Source organism: Rhodnius prolixus, unplaced genomic scaffold, assembly GCF_049639745.1.
Source record: "Rhodnius prolixus isolate KJV_2025 unplaced genomic scaffold, Rpr scaffold_3, whole genome shotgun sequence".
NCBI classification, from domain to species: Eukaryota; Metazoa; Arthropoda; class Insecta; order Hemiptera; family Reduviidae; genus Rhodnius; species Rhodnius prolixus.
In genome coordinates this window covers 39,995,039-40,016,911 of record NW_027411603.1, presented here as the reverse complement: position 1 = coordinate 40,016,911, position 21,873 = coordinate 39,995,039, and the positions used below count along the sequence as shown (strand labels likewise).

General features: G+C 31.8%; 1 protein-coding gene across 1 annotated transcript in view; it reads left to right on the top strand.

Moving 5' to 3' along the window:
- The window catches only part of LOC141452691 (arylalkylamine N-acetyltransferase 1-like), a 98,573-nt gene that overhangs the window by 15,683 nt on the left and 61,017 nt on the right, over positions 1-21,873 (top strand). The window lies entirely within an intron of this gene.

Below are 21,873 nucleotides of genomic sequence, written 5' to 3'. Positions count from 1 at the left end.
GGAGTTCGTATAGGATATGTTAAGTGCTGTTGCTATCTCTCTCACCGATTGGCATGGATCTTCATCGATTACGCCCTTGTCATTATCTGACTTAATCTCGGTCGGGTGACCGGAGCGGGGCACATCATTAATGTCAAAATTTCCAGAACAGAAATTGACAAACCACTTTTGGCATACGCGTTCTGTTAGGGCATCATCACCAAAAACACAACATATCTTTTTATGAGCCTCTGCAGCTCGTTTGCCCTTTTTAAAATAATGAGCAAAATATGACGAAAATGCACTTTATTTTCTTCCATCTTTACAGCCTCGCAGCAAGCACAATAGTAATGTTTGTTAAACCGAAAATCATAAAAAGGTCAAGCCTAACTTAATCTTTCAAATGAACAATCGAGTTCTGCGCTTGCGGCGAAAACAAAAAAAGAAATTCGGAATGAATCTGTACCAAAATAAAAACTGAACGAACTTATTTGCCAACCCGATATATATTTATACAGATTGTAAATTACAAAATAAATTTAAAAAAAAAAATTAAGTAATTTTAAAGCGCTATTATTTAGAGCTAATATTAGTGTATTATTTAGAGACCTAAAAACAAATGAATCAATGAAAGCTCAGTGATTAGCCACTGGATTCCTACAAGGAGATCCCGGTTTCGAATCCCTTGATGGTTTTAGGAATATATCTTTATCTAGAAGAAGCTTCTTTCAGCTCATATCGATGGAAAGTTACTGTTTAACGAGAGACTAATTCCTAATTAAGCTATTGAACTGAAATGGGCTTCGGGCCACTGCTCATAAACGGAATGAACTCAGTGATTAATTTGATCCATTTCATTTTTATCGTACTTTTGAAAAAATAAAAATAATCGTTTCAATTTTTAACTTTTTTAATTTTTAACAGCTCCTGGATTCTGTTTATTTGCTTAAAATTAATTGTAAAAAAGAATGTATTAATTCTATGGCATTATTGGAAATGTTGATGGTTTGCGGTTAAAGAGAGGGAGGAATAAAGGACAAAAGATGCGAAAATAAGAACATTTTTTTGAAATATATGTAGAAATATGTCAAACAGAGGAGACACAAAGTCAATAATATTGATCAATAACGTAATGTATGGTACATTTTGTTGAACTTCACCTGTCGCCATAAAGAAGTGTTACATGGATTTGATATGAAATAATCTGGCACCTTACATAGTGAATACCTTGAGAAGAAATTGTATTTAGAGCCGAAATCTTGCTTCAATTGAAAGAAAACATCTTGTACTTCGCCTTTATTTGATGAACTATATAATTTTATTTAGAAGAGAAGATATAAAGTTAGATTAAAATTCTATATTTAAACTTTTAAATTAAATTAGTTTGGTAATTGAATGTAATGGTAATTAAACAGCATCCAGATTATTTTAATTGATTTTTTCTCTAAATAGGTTAGATCAGATAGCAGTTCTACACCAGTGTGGAGAGCTCCTATTTATAGTTATTTATAATGAATGATTGCAAATGAAATAGCTGTGATCCGTCTTTTATAAACTTCTTAAAATGGCAATTACCCCCCCAAAAAAAGAGTGAGTTTTTAAATGAGATTATAAAAGGTGAATGAGAATATTTTGTAAAGGAGGGTTCTTATAGCTATAGCAGAAACCCAATGCCATGGGAATTTTGGGTGCGATTTTATAATGTTTTCGTTTGAGAAATTTGGAACTCAGAAGATACTGGATGTTTCCGCTGATCCCCAAATTTCTAAGCTGTTTGATTAAATGGGTTAAAATATCTTTGTATTAGTCGTTTTTGATCGTTTGGAGAGGTTTTTTTTATCGCCTGCCAAGTTCAGGTGGATATCGAGGTTTTAGGATGAGTTTTTGAACCGAAAAGAAAGTACTTGAAGCAGTCCGTGGATAGGTATAAATAATACTGGGACAGTAAGGGTTTCCCACTTGCAATCTTCCAATAAAATAATAATATTTTTCAGAAAATATAAGCATTTTTTCGAAAATATTCTAAGAGAGAAGCTCAGAAATGTATCTTTCCTGAATTAATAAAAGGTACCCAATGAAAGGATTATAGTGATTAGCTTAATGGATTCCCAAGCGAGTTGAATCTACCTGCTGGCCCTTAGATTTCCTCTTCCTTGCAGCTTCTTACAGCGCACCGTCCGTGTTTGTCTGTCCGGAGGCCGTTTGTGCCCTGAAGAAAGCACTGGGCGCCGATGACCTTAGATATTAATGCGCCTTAAATTAATAAAGATAATTAAGTACTAAATTCATAAAATAATTAATAACTTCAATACGATTGTATAGAGGGAGCAAGCAGTAAGTAACTTTCGATTAATATCAGTTAAGTTATTAAACGTTGCTCTAGCGTCATCCTTTAACGGCATTAGGGTATTGTTTGCTCTTCATTTTGTAATTTTTGGTAAAAAGAATCAATTCAAATTTTAAAATATTTTTTTTTTTTAATTAATTCGAAAAATTAACCAATTATTTCGTATTAAGCATTTAGATGCAGACAAAATGAAGGCTATCATTGGCTACTATTTATCAAAGTGTCTGGTGAAAAGAAAAAGGAACGCCGAGGATATGACCTTGTAATTTCGTTCCTTCAAAAAGGAATGCAGAGCGCACCCTTCTGGAGAAAGACAGCTTCGGTATTTCTATTATTCCTTGCCATCGTCTCCTTTAACTTCCTAACAAATATTTTTCACCGGCAAGCTTGGCTTATTGATTTGGTTAAAAAGAAAAAGAAAGGTCTGCAATTTTCTTTTATCCCTCACCGCCATTTACAGATAAGTTTAGCTTTAAAGAATTCCTAACACAAACAGAAGAGTGTACAGTGGTGGATCGCTTTATATTTAATCTTGGTAAGATAAAATTGTATGAAACCTCCAATAAAATTCATACTTTATGTATTATAAAAAATGTTATGCATCGGTGTTTAAGTAATACTTCTTTTTATGTATCCAATATGACAATTTTATCAGTTACCCAATCCGTCACTTTATCGCATATTCCGCTCCGTTCTCGCTCATCGACTTTATTCTTTCATCATCTTTAATATTTATTAAAGAAACGAATTCTTTAATCACCCAGCTTTAATCATAATCCAACAAAAAATACAAACAAACAAAGAAAATCGTTCTCATCGACTGAGGCGACAGGTGGCTAAGAAGTCTCTAATGTCAGCAGTTAAATAGTTTCAAGGTTTCGCTGATTTTATCGGTCATAAAGCGATTTTTTTTTTGGGTATGGCTGACCGGTTTCGGACCATCAACATCAAAGGTTTCATTATCAATTTGGTGTAATCTCTCAACAAAAATAACTTCAGACTACCTTGGTCTATCATATGTCGACAAAATGCGGATTCGAAGCTCGACTCGCTTGTCGTTGATTTGTTTGCAGAGACGGTGAGGGTTTTTGGTAGTTAGTTGTTGTGCTATCAAGAGCCAGAAACTACGAAGCATAAGCACAAAGCGTTGAGGTTTTCAAACAATTCTTAGGTAGACAACCAGTTTGCCAAAATTACTTATCAGACTTTAGCAACGAAAAGTGGGTTTAATTAACGGAAGTGCATATGTCAATATGAGCCTAAACTTATGCTTTAATTGTAACACAATCGACCTGATGTTCTACGGATCGATAAAGACCGTAGACCAATAATATTGGTGAAAATTTGCCGTCACGTATTACTAACAACTTCTTTTAAGTTTCAGGAGAGAAAAAACAAAAGCTTGCGGAACTAGGGTACCGCAAATAGAGACTTTGGGAAGCAAAGACTGGGCAGTACCAATCGTACCGCAAATTCCCAGCTGACCAATAATAATATGAATGACTCGCAACTCGTACATTGTTGTAATATACCTAGACATCTGACTTTGGAAAAGAAGTAATAAAAATATAAACAGGCGACTTAAGTAAAAATAATGCGGGATGCACACTTACTCGTTTTTTTTTTTTCTCATTCCAATTATTACGATTAATTCTTGAAGATTTTGGTAGATAGATGTAAAAACACGAAGCCATTTGATTCAAGCCAAAAATCGGATTTTAATGTATTTAAATACTCTACTTTAAACGTAGCTATTGGGAACAGCAATAAATAAGTTGTACTGTTATGTTCTTGGGTATACAAACAGGAAGTGTAATATCTAATTATACAACTGCATTATAGCATTCAAAATAATAAATTTAGTTTTATCAATTCTTCCTGACATTAAAAATGTTTTTTAACGAATTATTTGTTTTCCTATTATCAGCCTCTTTGATTACCAGTTAAAGTGGCGTATTTTTTCAGATTTCAATATAAAACATTATTGAAATGAACAAAGGAACAGTATAAACAGAACAGATTGACTAATATCAAAATATTAATTGTACAGTTGTTCATATTTAAATATTACCATTATTGGGAACAAATTTGTTCGGCTAAAAGTAGAAATGTTGTTAGGTAACAAGTTGAATAAACAGCGCGTGTTCATTGTTTACTTTATTTATATATTTATTTTCCAAGGTGGAACATTCGTGCACTATTTTTACCACTGGCTGACACAAAAAATGCATTTTTTTTTTTGTTTACGACGCTCAATATTTTTAGTGGTACCGTTTGGTATTGTGATCAAGTCAGGATTTTGGAATGGAGCTTTCACTAGAAATACTTAAGGCCCCTGCTCACAATTTTATTATTTTTTAAATAAAAAAATAAATGAATTAATTAAATTGCACTCCGGCTAGGCTCAACTAGGAATTGCATGTAGAGGAAATAAGAGGAAGAGGTAGACCCATATTGAAAAGGTAGATGAAGTGAGAGAAGACTTTTAAAGAAGTGAATAACATGTATTTGAAATTTTTCAAATTTCGAATATTGAGTTTTGAAGCTCAATGTGAAATTCTGCTAAGTGTAAATATTAACTCACATAAATGTCCTAGAAATCCATTAAAAAAAAGAAAGAAAAAATCCATTTTTGTGGACAAAAATCAGAAAACTAAAAATTAATGTTCCGTAACAGGGGAGTGATTAGCACTAGCTGGAGATCGCAGGTTCAATCCGGCTGTTGATCATTAGATTTCATTTCTCTACTATCTTGTATTACAGTTCACTATCCGCTCATGGTTATTGTTCTGTATACTGAGTGGACCGAATGGGAAATGAAAAGGCTCCGGGGGGGGGGGGGAAATTAGCAATATCCTACAGCCGGATGATGGACTTTGACTGAATCTGGATACATTTTTTATTTTCAGTTTCCTTTGTTGCTTCGGTTTAGCACTAAATAGTTGGTACTTTCCTCCTCTTTTGCTTGTCCAAACATATACAAAAGTTCATATATTTGGTGAATCATTCTCTGTAATAAATATTGGGTAAAATATTATATTCCAAATAAGACAAGAAAACTTAAAGTGTGGCCCTTAAAAAGTCTTAATTTATTAGCTAATTATTAATAATTAATTAATACCTATTTATTTTTCAAGTTCAACTGAAAACAAGTACCTAGTACAGTAGATCAATTGTACTTGAAAGGAGCGCAATACATCAATTGCAACACCAATTATGAGTTGATTAGTAATAAATATAAGGTCAGATCATGCCAAGCCCATATAGGACACAAATTCTATTGCAAGTCATGCAACCTTGTTCTCTTTAAAAAGCGTAGTTTCTGCTTTATAGCATATTTCAACTGAATGCCACGGTAATATTAAGTAGATTTGCAAAAATATTTGTATTTTTCTCCAATATTTGTTTGAATATTTCAAAGAAATGATTTTATGAAAGAATGTTCTTGAATTAAATTTGTTTCAAAAAGAAATTTAGGAATTGGATTATTTCAAGAAAAATTGTATTTAATTAAGAGAATTTAACGAATTATGACAATTCATTTGTGAGTTGTGTGTGAAAAAAAACGTAAATAATATAATGCAATGAGAAATAATCCATTTACAACTTCTCAGTTGTTCAAATTGATGGTTTGTTTACTTGCCGTGATAATACTTAACTAAATTGAATACTACCAAAACAGGAATTTAGATTCATGTATATTTAGGTTCATTAATAAGTTGCTAAGGTCTGGTAGACATCAAATGTTCATTATCTATTATTTAGTATTAAAATTATAATTGCATTTAATAATATTAAAATTTATCTTTTAGGTGAGAAGTAATTTATGTCTGTACTTTCATTAAATAAGATAAATGCTGTACATAAATGTCACTGGTAAAGAGGAAAATACTTTATTTAAGAACAAAAAAAAATACATCTTAGTGGGGCTGCTCTATTTTACCGACTTGCTGTACACAAATCATACTCATTTACCGTAATACATTTTCATATAAACAAAACATTTATATTAAAATTAAAAAATTTACTCATAAAAAATACATTTTATGAGATCAACCAACATTTATGACAGTACCATGAATAAATAATTTTTTTATTTAAGAACTTGTATTGTGCGAGTAATTATAGGCCTATTTTCCTGTTTTTATTATTATTATTTTCAGATTGGAAGAGTCGATGAATCCGCTCACATTTTACTGAATGTAAATTACTCAACAGATTTTATATATGTATTTTTAATTATTACATATAGATTTTATAAAAAATTATATGTGCGTTGTTCATTGATAATACATAATCTCCTGCAATTTATTTATTATTGAATTGTAAAAAAGCATTCAGTTATAATAATTATTTAAATTTCGATTTCACATTTATTGTGCTAAATAGCTATAAATTTGGTTTTTCTCCTTCAATCTAACCCAATAAATTGCTCCTATACTTTATAAAATATACATTTTGTGTCTTTTGCAAAAAAAAATGGTAAGTGGTTTAAACTTATAGGATTGGTAATAAATTTGCTTCTTGGCATTAGCCACATAGGAATTTATATTAACTCCAACTAATAATGTTTATTCATACCAAAATATATCTCCTTAACAAAAACTTACAGTTTAAAATGTTAAGTATAAGGGTTGATTAAACGCCAAAAGGTACACAAATCAGCAAGTACCCAACATTTCATTAATACTTCATTAATAGTTAAGTAATTCTACTGCATTAATTTTCATTAATAAGTTATTTTTTAGAATTTATTAGATGTCACAGACCCTTATGCTGGCCATTTTCGTCTACAAAATATATGTTCAAGTAGCACTGTAGATTGAATGTAATATCTAGTTATCTATAATAATCAAACTATTAATTACAGGTTAAAAAGAAAAACGTTACAAAAAATAAAAAAAAATTATGAGGCTAAAAAATTCAAAACTTTTTTTTAAAAGAAACTTCACCAACATACATCAATGATTTTCAAAAATCGTCGGTTTAAGTTCAATCTTCGATTAAAGTAATTGTTATTTTATGAAGTAGTCAAACGTTTATAATAATTATCTGGCTTTATCGCAAGTAACATAGTTTTCTTCAATTACATTCTCAATGTAGGTATTCATCCCACAATGTTGTATATATGTAATATAAAGTAAATAAGATATGCATATTTTTAGGACAGCTAATTATTCCAGTATTTTACTATAAGTAAAATTAGGAGGTCTAAATTAAATTACAATCCAGAAATCATAATTGTTGTTGAATAATCTACTTGTTATAACTGTATGTTATTTGTGCTCTCGAATATTTCGGTAAGACGAATTCAAGACAGTAGCCTACTCTAACTTTGTCTTTTTCTACTTTAACATGCATGTACATATATGTGATTTATCATAATTATAACAAAAAAATATTATAAATGAAGTGGCCAGCCTAAGGGTCTGTGACATCTAATAAATTCTAAAAAATAACTTATTAATGAAAATTAATGCAGTAGAATTACTTAACTATTAATGAAGTATTAATGAAATGTTGGGTACTTGCTGATTTGTGTACCTTTTGGCGTTTAATCAACCCTTATACTTAACATTTTAAACTGTAAGTTTTTGTTAAGGAGATTTTTGTACCTTTTGGATAGATTTTCCTTTTTGTCTATTTTACAAAGTTACATATCTGCTTTACAGATTTTTTTAAAATTTGGAATAAGCAATTCTATAATTATAACCTGATAAGGTGTTAAGTCGGAACCGTAACTACCACTGGAGAGATCTTTTTAAATAATGATTATAGTTGCGTTCCCCCAAACCATCCTCAATAACAATTTTTTTGAAAAAGCGTTTTGAATAACATAGGAAAGTATTTGTACGTAAATAGCAAAATTAAACTGCGATTTCAGTACTTCCTTTTAAGAGGTGTAAGAAAAATAAACTACGATTGCAGTACTTCTCCCTAAAAGGCAAAGAGGCAAAGATTTTTTAATCGAACGACAATTCATTGATTTAAATCGGTTCACTCATTGATAATTTAAACGATTGCAGTACTTCCTCTTAGTAGGTGCAAGAGCATCAGCAACGTAGAGGAGCTTTAACCACTTATTCGAGCTGAATTTTATCAAAATCGTACTAAGCGTTATAGAAATATTGGTAATAATAGTTTTAGAAAGGCCCTTATTTGGGTGGGGCGAACTCCCCTCCTTATGAGGCACGGCGTCGAGACTTTTAAAGTGCAAATCTGTACAAAATTTCGATTCGAATGACACTTCGGTCGGTTCACGTGTCGATAATTTGAAACGATTGCTATACTTCCCCTTAACAAGTGTAAGAGCTGATCGCCGCTTTAATGTTACGTAGGGGAGCCCTAACCCTATCATCCTACCAAATTTTATCAAAATCGGCCAAGATTTACAGAGTAATTAGTAATAATAATTTTGGAGGGGGCCTTGCATAAAGGGGGCTAACTCCTCTCCCATTCCATGTATAGGATCGAGACCCCCAAAAGGCACATCTACATAAAATTCCGAATCGAATGACACCTCATTTATGAAAATCGGTTCACGCGTTTAGGCGCTACGTTATTTACAAAAAACGTAACAAGAAGAACAACAAGAACAAGAACAAGAACATTTTTTGAAAAAGCCGTTTTTGCTCATTTTCGGCAACTTTTTTCTCGAAACCTATTAAATCTGGGTCGTTACAAAACAAATACAGTGATAAAGGAGGGTTTGCCCTATAATTTAAAGAAAATTTGGGAATTTTATCTTTTATAGAAAAAGAGAAAAAAATTGTCAAAGTTGGGTGTTTTTCAACGTTACGCTTTTTCGTGCAGTTTTTGACGATCAACCCTTATACAACTGTCCTACCGGACAGTTTTAATTAACAATCATTTAAAAAAAAAAAAGAATAACATTTATTGCCCAGTTTTTCATTGCATTGTTTTTTGTTTGCAAAGTTGTGTATTAATATTTAAGCCCAACTTAAATAAACAAATTTTTGGCACAAAACATAGATATACATAGATATTTACTGATATAAATTTAAACTAAAAACTTTATTACTTTTGCCATGAATAAACTGGTAAATTTTGTGAAAGGCTAAACTTGTTTTGTGCAGTTTTTCTACATTTTCTTGTATAGAGAAAATTGTATAATAGAATTTAATTTGATTTATTAATAAAATATTATGTTAATGAATATACTGCTACTTTTATATTATTGAACCAACTTGCATTATTAAGTTTAGAAGGAAAAGCACAAACACTTATTAAAAAATTAAGCAGAGTATTTTATTTAAAAAAACGCAAGTGGCTTCAGTTTCGGCGTTTTAAGGGACTTATTATTAAAATAACCGTTAAATAACTATACTAACGAATTTTCAATCGGCAATTATACACTGCCAACTACTTAATGAATAAAAAGAAAGTAGTTTGTTATATAACTTTTTTTTAATTTAATTTATATAAAACGTTTCCAGCCAACTGGTTACCTTGCTTAAGATTTCAAGGCTTGTCGAACTAGTGCACAGATTCTATCAGAGTAAGAGAAAAACCAGTCATAAATGGAGTGATCTGCATTGAGGTAGATTAATATTCTTGGTAAATTGCTATATTGCCCATGATTTCGTAGTTATTAATAAATTTAGACAGTAAAGTTTGTTTGTCCATCTTGTTTTAAATCAAAAAAGCCAATGGAGTCTGGACAGGAGACATTTGTCTGGTATTGAAGAAAGAAAAAAAAAACAAAAAACAAATCTAGCTAATCTGCATTTTCTGAGAACAGAGGCTCTAAATCAATTTACGGAGCTGGTTTTACTTCTTCTACTAGATCAATCTTTATTCACAATATTGACGATATTACTTATATTTATTTGCATAAAGTTAGAAGAGACTTAGAAGTAGTAGTTTAAGCTTTCAAAAGTTACCAATACATTATCCTTGTTATTAGCACATGAAATTAAAATGTTTACTTTAGGGAGAATTCACGAAAAAAAAAAACAAGCTACTCGGTAAAGACAGAGCGTTTTTTTTGCTCTTCTATGCCTTAGACTCAAGCCATCGTTCCCAATCACTCTGATAAGTTCATTGTTAATCAGTCAGCATGTGGCGTAAAACTTCTCCGTGGTAACATTAATACGGTGTACGAGGGTCGTTTGAAAAGTCCGTGCAAAGTCAGAGAGATACCACCACTGGCGCGTATCGAGGTTATGTTTAGTTAGTAGCATCTCTTGGAAGAACACACACCAAATTTCAGCCAGATCGGTCTATTTCTTTGTGTTTGGCATTCGTTAGAATCGAGGAAGCCGAGTGATTTTCAAAAAATGGATGAAAAAGAATTTCGTGTGTTGATTAAACACTACTTTATGAAAGGCAAAACGCTTCAGGAGACTAAAGAGAAGCTTGATAAACATTATGGTGACTCTGCACCTTCGATTAGAACAGTTTATAAGTGGTTTCAAAATTTTCGGAGTGGCCATATGGTCACAAGTGACGCTGAACGTTCTGGACGCCCTGTTGAGGTTACTACTCTAGAAATCATTGATAAAATCCATGATATGGTGATGGATGACAGAAGAGTGAAGGTGCGTGAGATTGCTAGTGCTGTGGGCATCTCGAATGAACGGATACATAATATTTTGCATCAACATTTGGACATGACAAAGCTATCCGCAAGATGGGTGCCGCGATTGCTCACGCTTGACCAAAAACGAAATCGTGTGAAGTGTTGCAAGGACGGTTTGCAGCTGTTCCAGAAGAATCCGCAGGACTTTAAGCGTCGTTTCGTCACTGTGGATGAAACATGGATACATCACTACACTCCTGAGACCAAAGAACAATCTAAACAATGGGTTACCAAGGGGGAATCTGCACCAAAAAAGGCGAAGACCGTTCCTTCGGCCGGAAAGATTATGGCGACTGTCTTTTGGGATTCGCAAGGAATAAGCCTCATCGACTATCTGGAAAAGGGTAAAACTATTACAGGTGCATATTATTCATCGTTATTGGACCGTTTGAAAACCGAGCTGCAAGAAAAACGCCCACGATTGGCCCACAAAAAAAGTCCTTTTCCATCACGACAACGCACCAGCTCACACCTCAGCAGTTGTGGTCGCAAAATTAATGGAAATAGGGTTCCAACTCGTTTCACATCCCCCCTATTCACCAGACTTGGCTCCCTCGGACTACTATTTGTTCCCCAATATGAAGAAATGGCTGGCGGGAAAAAGATTTTATTCAAACGAGGAGGTGATTGCAGAAACGAATGGCTATTTTTCAGACTTGGACAAATCCTATTATTCGGAAGGGATCAACAAACTAGAGCATGTTGGACGAAGTGTATAAGCCTAAAAGGAGACTATGTTGAAAAATAAAAAAGGTTTACCCCCAAAAATTAAGTAGTTTTTATTTTTGCACGGACTTTTCAAACGACCCTCGTACAAAGCGCTCTGAGCTGGTAGCAATGTATCGGTGAGAAGATTGTGGAACAAGGTGGTTCGTAAAGCCAAGCTCCAGGATGGAAAGGCAGTAAATTTTGTGAGTGTACATATCTTTTGTTTTTGCGTAAAGAGCATATTTAAGGAACAAAAATCTCGTATAACTGTTGCAATTTGTTTCTAATGATGATCTGTTTTCCCGATACTAATGTTTAGCCGAAATCTAATAACTGGAAGTAAGAACTTAATGAGAAGTTTCTGTTATAAGAAATTTTATCAAAAATGATTTCTAATACTTTCGTTAAAATTCGTATGATTATACTAAATGACTATATTAGCTCTAATATTATTAAAGAGATTTAAATCTGAACCAGCAAAATTGCCAAAAAATATTTAGCTGGGTATAAACAGAAACGTGTTTGTATTCTGTCCTTAACAAGCTCCTTCTCGAACAACAACACAAATAAAACCTTAAATTAAAACATTACAATTAACAAAATAAACAGGAGAAAGAGAACAAGAGAGGAGTTACGTTAACAGAAAACAAATTAAACGTGATTTGGATTAGCTTCATTTTCTATAAAAATCATTTTTCTATTAAAAAATAAAAATACAATTATTTTTCACTGCTGAATAAGAAGGGGAATGAACATATAATTCAGATAAATATTCGAGAAGAAAGAGCAAACAAAATAGGGTGGCTGTTCAATTATCTCGTCATCATTTCGAGGCCACTCTCAGAGGATGTAACTACTTGCTTCCATTCAGATTGACATATGCTTCTATTAATTCTACACGCTTGTTATTATTGTATAAAATTAAATTGACTAACAATAAGAAGACGAATACCTACAGAGATTTATTCTCATAGTAATTTATGAATGACATTATTGAATCAGAGGGAACCTTTTCTTTTGATTAAGAGGTCCTATTTTATACTTTTTTTACGCTTATTTTTAATACAACAATAATTTTACAGTTGTACCTCGGAGGGAAAAGGCACCATGTCACAAAAAGTAAATTTTACAGGGGAGCCAAATAAAGATATTTTTCCAAATTCATTTTTTGTTCCACTTTTCCGGTTATACTCTTTCCTGTACTTCTCACCGTAATTATTATAGTTGGTATGGCCACTTTAACTCCCATATTTTAAAATATTTTATTTTGATCTCCATTGTGAAAAAAATTTATGCCCATGTAGTGCCTTTTACCCTTAAGTAATGAAGTATCATTGCGCTTTTTAAAAATACATAAATCGCTTAATATTAAATATAGGACATAGTGCTTTACACCTCTAGAAAGAGAAACAAAAAATTTGTAAAATGATGCCAAAATCTGAAAATGGAAAAAAATGGACATGGTGCCTTTTCCCTCCGAGGTACAATAATTACTGCTAACCATTTTTATTGTTGTGAGTCATTTAGAAATTACTCGTACTTTTTCTTGTGCTTACTAAGCACTTAACAGCAAATGGTGCTTCACTTAAAATGCAGTCAGTATTACGTGAAACTTAAAACGTTGACTCGCTTTCCACTCTTTTCTAAGCTCAAAGTGCGTAACTCCTAACATCTTTCGTTGGTTTCTATCTCTCGTAACTAGCTTAGTTTTTGTTTTCTGTCCGGTTCCGATTTTCATCCACTATCAAAGGTTGATTCATTAGTTTGGTGTGGAGAATTTGAGAAAATATTGATAGTTCAACTAGGAATCGAAGAGGGATCATGTTCTTAATCAGGATGTTAATTTTATTTAGCCTTGCTTTTAATCATTTAATAGAGGTGGTAAGATTTTAGAGAAAAAAAATTAGTCTTGGTGTGGCCATTCATTGAAGATTGATGGTGATGACGCTTTACGGGAAACTTTCAAATCAAACCATAATTTCACAATTACGTTTCTGACAGTGTCCAAAAACATTTCAGTCCTACAACTAACTAAAATGGAGAAATCTTCACAGAAAGGATTATGTTGACTATATCGTTGAGATAATTTATACATTTTATTATTATTATTTACAGCGCTTCAGCATCTGAAATTATTGGGTCCCGGAACTTTTTTTCCAATGCACTGCATGTCTCAAGTCAGTTTTGTTAAAACAACACTGTCCATCAGCTGTAAGAAGCTTATTGGAAGAGAAAATCTTCAGGGCCAACAGCTGGATTCGAACCCACCATCTCCGCGTGGGAATCCAGTATTCGCTAACCACTCAGCTAATCCATTCCCTATTTATTATTTTACTGTTGTTTTCATTTCAACTAAAATATATACTGAAATATCGAACGTAATGCTTATATATTCCCAGAATCCTAAACAGTTTTTTCTTAAAAATATTCGGGTATCTATGAGGAAGCAAATCTAAACTTTTCATGTATATTTGAAGTGTAACTTTAAAATGTACAGGAATTTATTGATTGATTGACTTTTTAAGTAACCCAAAACAATCAGACGTATAAGTACCTTAACTTAAAAAACATTATTAAAGAGAAATTTAATTTAAACATTGTACAGCTTATTAAGCCGCACCTTAGTACTGGACGTTAGTACTGAGACGTTGATGCAATACAATAAAAGATGACACTTTTCATTAACACAGTATTCTACTTGTCCCAGCATTTTCTCGAAAATCTACGTCAATGGGATGAAATAATCAAAATTCCCACCTTGAGAGACGGGCATAACTTGCCATGTGACTTGTACTGTTAAATAAAAATAAACGATAAAAATACACACCTAAAGGAAAAGTTGGTTAGTATAACCTTTTTATCGTTAGGCGTAACAAAATCTGTGGTACATTATTTGTGCTTTACTTCTCTTTCAGTGCACTGCCGGCCTCTGAACAGAATTCTTTCGATGCAGACAACACTGTCTATGAGACAGTGAGCAGAAAAAGGCTTCTAGGAAGTGGGGGATATAGGCCGGCAGGCTGTCTCGAGCGTAAAGTATAGTGCAAAACCATGAACTGAACTTCTTGCCTGACCTTTTATATTTATTTACTCATCACCGTATTTACATCCATCAGAGTAATAATGTGTACAGAAATGATAACAAGTATTCATTATGCAAACCCCGAATCAGTTTTTGTCAACACTTTTGGCCCCAGTTATTATAGGTACTTTGGAAAAATTATAAAACGCCGAATTTTCTAAATCGTGAAAACCTTTATTTTATTTAAGGAGCGTCAGCATCTAAGGTTTAAGCATTAGGCCTGGTTACTCACCAGCGTTCTACGGCCCCTTATAGAGTTATCTCGCTACAGATGGACAGCTGCTCTTATCTAGAAAGAGATCTCTAAGAACAACCTGTCTCTAAGAATTTATATTATTATTATATTAATGTTAGAGCACGTAAACACTCCATAATTATTCTTTTATATCTCCATTGAAATCTTTAGATATGAAAACTGCTTAAGTTTTTTTTTTTTTTCTTGACCTCAATAATTTTACACAAATTTAGATAACTATATATATGCAAGCCTTTGAAACAATGTTCCCTTAAAAGCAAACAGAAAAGACGACCCTAACAAGATGGTAAATTTTTCTTATAAATGTGATAAACCTATTTATATTCACACAAATAAATATAGATATGTTTGATAAACAGTACGCTGCCCCACAAACGAATATGAGAGTGCATATTTTTAGAATTTATAGGTTAGTACCAGGCGTACAAGTGGATCAGCAGATACTCATTTCTTGCGGCTAATATTATTATGTAGGTAAGCTTAAAACTTTTTTACGTAAAAGATTGCTCCAATTTTTTTTTAAATATTTTTCATTTTATTTTTACTTCAACGAGAAGAAGTGGATATTTCCGAATCGATTTTCAACGAAATTAAATAATTTGGTTCTTTCTGAGAAAGACAAAAAATATAATGAAATTATTATGGCAGGTAGTGCTTCCAGGAGAGTTTTTTTTTAACATTCCCAACAGGTACAATTAAGGAACCACAAGGATTCCGCAAGAAACCATCAATTAGATCTTACAATTCAAAATCGAACCTTTCTTTCTTTTTGCTTTCTACTTTTACGCTGCATTTATAATTTGATCATTTCCATTTGAACCTTTATTGCGAGGAAATTTAATTGTAGGAGTAAAATAGTTTGATAGGCCAATTATCTTTACGCCAATTTGCTGATTCATTTGTTAAAAATTATAATTTTAAAGAATTTATAAATTAAGATCTTTTAATATCAGAAATTTAAATAAACAATTTTTTCTGTGCTCACATAAATAAATTTTGTTAATTACGAGTATAATAATAACTAATAAGTTATGACGTTATTATTATTGGTTATTATGTTAGGAATTAATTGTTATTAGTTACATCAAATGTTCTGAAAGTTTCATAAGGAGGAATGTTGCCTCATTTCAAAAGGTCGTTTTTTTTTGTATTGAAGATCCTAAAGGTTTTGTAAAAATTGTGATTATAAACAAAATTTGTCGGGATATTCCATTTGTTGCGAAATAAAATATGAGAATAATTATGAATGAATAATTATTCTAATTGCCTAATTAGTCAATATAAAAATTTGTGAGTTAGTCGAATTTTTCAAATGATGTGTCCAGAGGATATCTTTCTTATACATTGTGCTGTACTATTAGTTGTTTTTTATACATAGGTGTAATTTTTTATTTTTCTGTAATGTATATTATATTTTTACTATATTTTGTGAAGTCCCAACTCTCTTGTAAAACTGCTAGTTGTAACAAACAATAAATAAATAAATATGAAAAAATGTTTATTGAAAAGAAAAATAAATAAAATACTAACACAATACTCTTAGAAGTCTATTTTGTGGAAGAACTCCCATATCTAGATTTACTTTTAGTTTGGCCGAGAGCATTTTTTAATTCCAAGTTTTAATGATTAGGTTCAGACTCAACTAATGTATTTGCATTAAAAGCATTCAATTTTAGGCGCCTATCTGTTCTTAGATTACAATCACACTCTTCCCTCTACTATAAATGCTACTAATATTGCTTTCAACATAATGGTCTAACAAACCCTTTCATTCTCCAAGACCTAGCCTTTCTTTTCTCTGCAGTAACAACCTCTTTGATTTTACTAATCTTTGACAAAAATCTCTTTCATCGTTTATTCACTTTGAAAAAGTTCTTATAAAATTTTTAGTTTCATTAATTCACAATTCGCAATATATTTTAGAAAGAACATTTAAGATTGGATTTTCCTTCTTTGGTACCAATAGTTTTATATTTTAGCATTCTTGTTTATATTTCTAGATATCACAAGTTCGAATCTTTGGCGCTTAAAACTTTTTTGTTCTTTGATTATTAAAACATCTATCTTATACATAAATCAGCTATTCTAAAATTATATTCAAAGGGGACAAACTATAACGAAAATAAAAGAACAAATGGATAGTAGAACTATGAACTAATGCAGGATGTATGAACTAATTACCAGAACGAGTTAGGACGAGAGATAACAACATTCACCGAATAAAACAATTATTTATCCAAACATAGATACTGTAAAATAGTATCTCTGTTTTGTATTAACTAAAACCAATACTGATATAATATGTTTCTTTTAGTCTAGTTTGTGAGTTCCCAGCCTTAAGGCTAATTAGGATTCCTCGTAAAATCTTAAACGAATCTCTTTTCACCAAGTTTAAGATTATTTGTTTATTTTTGAAATAAGCTTCAAATCTACCTTCCACAACAGAAGAAATGGTTTTATCTGATTTCTTTCATCTTTTTGAATTTGCGGACTGGAACTATTCGGAACTGTTAGCATTGTAAAGAATTAAAAAACTTTCAATCAATTATTTCTATATTGCGTCATGCGGCTGATGATACTATTTGCTCTTTAACTCACTTTATTCCGTTGTTATAAATACCACAATCGCTCATCCTTGTCATGCCAAAATTCTTGTCTTAATCCTTTTTTCAAGCCCTCATTTGTAATCCCCAACGCCTGAAGCGCCCTTGGCTTCGCAATATCCTGGTCATGTATCTGGTAGTTGTCACTTGGTAACTACCATTATCTTTTTAATTTATCATTATTATTGCTATTTAAAAAGTGTTTCATTTTTTTTTTGTATACTTTTTATACCGCTTGAGCGGTACATGTACTAAAATTGGAAAAGATTCAGGGATCTAATTCGGCGGCCGGTCCTCAGATTTTCTCTTCCTAGAAGTTTTCTACAGCTCCTGTGTTGGGCGTGCTATCGGTAATGGGAAAACACTTAGAAATATTTATATAAAAAAGCATATAAACTGAACCATCACTGTTCTAAATTTTATATTTGGTCACACGGCATGGAAGTATGGGGATCGACTAAGCGTTCCAACTCACAACGCCTCCAGACATTACAGTCAAAAATACATCGAAAACTTCTTAACGCCCCGTTCTATGTATCTAACCTCACTATCTATAATGACCTCAAAATCCCTTTCATTACAGATCTTGCTAACACTCGTTTTCTCAAATTTCATTCCTCTACAGTAGCTCATCCTAACCCTTTCATAAAACATCTATCTTCCTCCACATTACCAGATAATCCTCTAAGGAGATTGAAGAGAAGATGGCCTCGTGATCTACTCTTATCGTGAGAGCAGTATAGCAAAGCACGTTACTGGAGTGACACCACTGGGTGCCTTCTCCACTCGTGATTTTCTTTTATTTATTTTTTTATCAGGTACCACATTTGCTTGTTGCAACAACCGTTGCAGTAGCAAATTCCAATAAAAGATTAAAAAAAAAAAAAAATTGAAGTAAAATAGAAACTTTACAATCTGGGTTTGAAATAATTAAGAAAAATTCCACTGGGAAATTTAATTTTAAAGTAAAATTTTGTATCTTAACATAAAAATAATTAAATAAGTAATTATAAAATAAATAAGTGAGAAGCAATTAATGAAGTTTTTACATTAACTCCATAAAAAGATGTAAGCCATATTTTTTTTTCTCCAAGATTATTATCTGTCTTCGGTTAAGATGGAACAAGAATACTGATGATATTTTACCATTACAGTATGGAACAAGCAAACAACAACACAGTATACGTAAGCAAGTTTTAGAATATTGCAAAATGAAAGCAACACATAATTGAATTAGTTGGAGGCAAATAAGTTGTTAGTATGGCTGCCGCATAATTAAATCATTAGTTTATCTTAGTTTCTGTTCACTCAATAATGAAGACTCTCTACCCTTATTGGCTAATTTCATTAAAATGCTAGATTTCTGCTTTTGGTATTATTTATGATCTCATAACTGAGTGCAATATTTTTGATGTTTGAAGACCGATAAAAGATAAATTATTAGAAAAATTTGGAATATAGTTAAAATAATGTGTCTGCTTATTAAGGAAGATGTAAAATATTTATCATAATTTTAACAAAAAAATTTATTGAGTGAACTGCCAACACAAGAGTCGTTTGACACCTAATAAATTCTAAAAAAATATTAATGAAAAGCTAATGCAGTAAAATTTACTTAAATGATATCAATGAAATGATGGGTAACTTGCTGATTTGTGTACTTTTTGCCGTTTAATCAACCCTTTTACTTAACTTTTGAAACTGTAAGATTTTGCTAAGGAGTTTATTTATGGTCTCACAACTAAGTGCAATATTTTTTAAGTTAGAAAAGCGTACCAGTTTCAAATAATATACACTGAGGATTCTTATACCTTAGCGGAAAGCTTGCTACTTCTTCCTCTTGCACTAAATAATCAATAGCTTTTATTTATTCAAGGACAATTAAATGTCTTTCTTTTTTTTTATCATTTCGAGGAGAACCATACAGCATACTGAATGGCATTCAAACAGGAATTAAAGACCTAGTTTTCCAAGAGTAACACTAAAGTGGAAGGAATTAGTTCATTGGTAGATATATTTTTTGCTGTCCCACTTATAAACATCATTAAATTGTACTTATTATCAAATAAGACAATAATTTATCATTATATAAACTTGATTTCCTTGTACATATTTTCATTAATTTGTAGAACATTAAATTAATTAATAAATGCTACATTTGAACTAATTAAGGTATTTTTCAAATAATTGAGACTAATTAAAACGATAATTGATTTGTTTTGTTACTTGTATTAAATATTAATTTGTTTACTTTAACATTGTACTTTTTCTCAATGCCATATTTCTGTGTTGACATTTTATTACCAGAATGTGGATGTTTTGCATAATATTTAAACGGAAAATATTTTATGTTTTCTCAACAAATGATAAATATTGAAGTTAAGCGGAGAGATTGGATTGTAGGAGACCAGCTTGTGGTTTGAAAGTGGTGCCGAGGTTAATAATATCGTTAAGGAGAGGATATAATGAGAAATCAATAAACACCAGAGAAATAAGAAAGAGGAAATTCTTCCAGAGAATTAAAAAAGGAAAAGTTGGATCAGCATGTTGAAATTAAACGGTATACTTACTGTGATATACCTAACTAGCAAATTTTATTTTTGTATCTAAATACTTTACTTTTCAATAACGTAATGATTACTTTATATTTCAGTGTGATATAATAATAAATACTGCTATGTTTAGCAGGTTCTGGTTGTTTCAGCTGAGATCTGAAGTATTTCTATCAGTATATTTTTTTTTAACTATAATTTCTCAAATATCTACTTTTATTAAATAAAAGTGAACTCAAAGATCAGCTTCCTAATGTCTCATAATTTCTCTCAAATTTTATAAACAAGATTTCATTAGCGGCTAAACATGAAGTTGCAAAAATTAATTTATAAGTTATTTTGAAGCTCTTTGATAATTGATTTATCTAAGTCTATGACTAAAAAGGATCTATCTACGGGGGATTATGACTATGATACAAACATTACGTTTATGATATTACGATCATTGTATTACATATGTGACCAAGGCTCTTACCTGCCAGAATTCTCTAGCTATATTGTTTTCTGGAGGGTTGAAAGTTTAAGTTTCCTCAAATGCGTCCCATCCGTAATATCGCTATCACTTATTTGTTCATATTACATCTGTAGAGATCTGAATATATGTTCACTGTAAAGTGAACGTATCTGAAACTCCGTTTGTTTGGGAATATAAGGCAAGCGGACCCAACCTTCCAATAATATTGCTACAATGTTTTGATATTCATGATAATATTGAAAATAAGTTTAATTGTACAGCAATGGAAAATAAATTTTAATTCTATTAATCTTGCATTAAAAAGTATGAATTTGGAATTACAAAACGAATCTGTACCAAATTACCCTTCTCCTTCGAATCCTCCCTGAAAGCTGAGGCATCGATGGCTTCGCGATCACATGATAGAAAAGGGCATTATTCGTTTACACTACATACATCAATTTTTTCATTTTATTTTTTGTATATATTATACATAGTTCTGTCCTCTACTACCGTGGGAACAGTGTAGAGGCATTTACAGGGTTTCTTTCCCATTCTTCTCTGACCCTTGCCAGTTCATTCCTTCTTCTCCAATCCCCTTTCCTTAAAACCTTCCTTCACTTCCTCCTTTCAGGTTCTTCTTGGTCGGCCGCGGTGCCTTCTGTCTTCGACTCTTGACTCGTAAACTAAGTTAGCCGCCTGATCGTTCTCCAAACCAGCGAAATTGATTCCTTTCAATAAATTGTTTTACCAGTTCAACGCCCAGGAACTTTTCATACTGTAGTGTTTCTTACCTTATCTTTAATTGCATTCCCTACCACCTTTCTTAGAAAACGCATCTCCATGACTTGGAGTTGGTTTTTCAGTCTTGTCGTTAGGGTCCAAGACGCACTTGAGTATGATAATATTAGTAGGAATACACTTTGATGATCTGATTTTATATAAGTACTGTCCTGCTGTCTTCTGGTAGAAATTACAAGCGGAAATTTTATTTATCTTCTTACGGTCTGTCACCTTCATTTGCATTAAATTTGTAAGTGTGGAATAGATTTTTTTTTGTTTTTTGTCTTTAAATCTCCTTGTTCTTTCCTTCTTGGCATTCCAATCTTTTCAAAAATAATAATTATCAAAATTTCTAATTAAAAAGGATCGTTAAATATAAGCCATCTCTTAATAAGGAGAGGAAAAGGAAGGCAGATAGTAGTAGCATGAACTTGAAAATGGTCAAATTGATCATTCAATTATATCCGCAAAGTAAACTTGAACGAACAGAAAGCAGTTATGACTGTT